The sequence below is a fragment of the Galeopterus variegatus genome, unplaced genomic scaffold (assembly GCF_000696425.1).
Source record: "Galeopterus variegatus unplaced genomic scaffold, G_variegatus-3.0.2 Scaffold2668, whole genome shotgun sequence".
NCBI classification, from domain to species: domain Eukaryota; kingdom Metazoa; phylum Chordata; class Mammalia; order Dermoptera; family Cynocephalidae; genus Galeopterus; species Galeopterus variegatus.
Genome location: NW_007728779.1, coordinates 79689 through 82839, shown reverse-complemented (window position 1 = coordinate 82839; position 3151 = coordinate 79689).

Genomic DNA, 3151 nt, shown 5'->3' with positions numbered 1-3151 from the left:
TTTCTAGAATTTTATATGTTGACTCATTTAGTAAATAATCATTTTTGTGTCACTTCTTTCACTCATGCAAAATTATTTCAAGATTATTCATGCAATAATGTATATCAATAGACCATTTCTTTTTCTTGCTGAGGAGTATCTACTATAAGGATATACCACAGTTTTTTTATCCATTTACTTGTTGATTGGCATTTGGGTTGTTTCTTGTTTGGAACTATTACAGATAACACTGCTATGAACATTCATATACAAGTCTTCTTATGGACATACATTTTCCTTTCTCTTGGGTAAACACTTAGAAGTGAAGTGGCTGGATCATATGGTAAGTATATGTTTAACTTTTCAGAAAACTGCCAAACTGTATTGCAAACTGGTTGTATAATTTTACATTACCACTAGCACTGTATGAGAGTTCTGGTTCCTTCTCATTCTCACTAACACACATGGTATGATCAGTCTCTGGGATGTTGGCGATTCTAATAGGTATATAGTGGCATCTCATTATGGCTTTAATTTGTATTTCCCTAATTACTAGTGATGCTGAGCATTGTCTGGTGTGCATATTTGTCCTGTGTATACTTTCTTTAGTAAAGTGTATTTTTAAAAATCTTTTGCCCATTGTTCAATTAATTTATTTGAGTTTCTTTATATTTTTAGTTTTTAGTTTTGAGAGTTTTTAAAAAAAATACTAGATATATCTTTCAGAAATATTTGCAAATACCTTTTTCCAAACTGTGGTTTGTCTTTTCATTCTCTAAACAGTGTATTTTGAAGAGTAGAAGTTTTTAATTTTGATGAAGTCCAATTTAACAATTTGTTCCTTTATGAATTCCTGTGTTGATGTTGTGTTTAAGAGCTATTTACCTAACACAAAAGTTTTCTCCTAATGTATTCTAGAAATTTTGTAGAAATCTTTGCATTTAGTCTCATGATTCATTTTGAGTTGATTTTTTGTGTGTGTGTGTAAGATGTGAGATAAGGATCAAAGTTCAAATTTTTGCATGTGGATATCAATTTTTTCATCACTATTTCTTGAAAACACTATCCTTTCTTTACTGAATTGCCTTTGTACCTTTGTATAACATCTGTTTCTNAAAACCGGGGGTGGGGGTGGGGAAGAAGATATAACAACTATACTTTTTTTGAAGTTGTTACAACAAGCAAACGGAAAGGACATTCTTGGGGGGGAGGGGAGAGAGGGAGGAGGGCGGGAGGTGTCGGTGATAGGCCATAATAATCATATACATTGTATATTGACAAAATAAAAATTAAAAAAAAAAAAAAGAAGTTGTTTTGGCTACTGTAGGTCCTCTGTATTTTCATATAAATTTTAGATTCAGCTTGTCAATTTCTACCCTCCCCCACCCCCCAGGAAAAGGCCTGCTTGGATTTTAATTCAAATTGCATTGAATCCATGGATCAACCTGGGTAGAACTGATATCTTGACAATATTGAGTCTTCCAATCTAGGAACATGGGATAACTGTCAATTTAATTAGGTCTTATTTAATTTTTCTCAGAAGTACTTTAGGGTTTTTAGTGTACAGATTTTTCACATCTTTTGTCATATTTATCCTGAAATGTTTTATATTAGAGAGACTATTGTAAGTGGTATTTTGAAAATTTTATTTCTGATTTTTTGTTGCATTATATACTGTTCAATTTTTTGTGTATATTGACCTTTCATTCTCAATCTTGCTAAAATTGCTTATTAGTTCTAGTAGATTTTTGGTAAATTCCATCAGCTTTTCTATATAGACAATCATGTTTTCTGAGAATAAAGACAGCTTTACTTCTTTTCCAATTGGGTGTCTTTTATTTCTTTTTCTTGCCTTATTATGCTGTACAGGACACCAGTATGATGTCCAATCCAAACAGAAAGAATCTTTTTAAAAAACAAAGAAGCAAACATTGAAGTGGACATTTTTGTTAAGTTTCTGATCTTTGAAGAGTTTTCAGAGAGGGAGTACAAGAGGAACAATTCAAGGATCTAAATTCTAAGGGCTCCGCATTTTAGATTATTTTGATCAGTTAAAACATTAAAATATAAATCCTATTTTTAGTAGAGAGCTGTGCAGAATATTGGAGCTTACCTTAAGTTTCTCTACATTTGATTTAGTGGAACTTCTAAGGAAGATCCTTGATTAGGGCTTGTACGTGTGAGATAACTGAAGAGAAGAAACAAGTTTGGATTTTGGAACCATCACATCTGCCCATTGAACATCACTAAGACAAATGGCAGGAGGGGGAGAGGTCAATGGGCACAAACGTTGCACCTCAGTAGCTTCCAGCTTCTGTTTTCTTTGCATTAGAGCACTGCCAGGAATTGTAATCAGCAACGTAACTTCTAGACATATTGAGTAACCTTGCTCTGGGCATCTAAAAAGGCATGCATGCACGCATGCACACACACACTCCACCTGCCACACCTGGCTTGCTATGAAGGGCACCTATGACTGTTACTCCAAATCAGAGTAAGAATTTGGAATTTATAATAGTAATGTTATTGTGATAGCTCAAAATACCTTTATTAGGGGGCACTCAGGAGGAGCACACCAAGACGCAAACACAGAGCTGAGGCCCGTGCTGAAGTGGAATGCCTATGGTTGGCCTAGAACAGCACAGATGGCATGAAGCATGCCCTTCCAAATTGATTACTGCTCAGAGGGAGGTTGGCAGTCATCCAGGAACTGTTACAAAAGTCCTCAGCCAATTTGGACTAGTATCATCAAGTTATAGGATACCTGCATTAGAAGGGAATTGAGAGATTCATTTAATTCAACCCTCTCATTTTTCAGCTGAAAAGACTGAGACCTGAAGTAACTTGACTTATCCAAAGTCTCCCAACTGACTAACACTAGAGCTGGGATAAGAACTCCTAGTCAAATGCTCTTCCTACAACACTATATTCTTTCCTGTAATTATTTGATATCTGCCAACACTCGCCTTGTCAAATATTAAAGTGATAAAAAGGCATGGGTTGACCTAAATTGCCTGAATAATTGTAATTTTGCTTATCCAGGCATGGCCACATATGACATCTGACACTTCACAGGGTAATATATTCAAAATGCTTTCTAATCATAAATCCCTTGAAAGGGAATAAAGTGAGCAGCAAACAAATAATTTCTCCTCAGGGAACTCAGCAAGCC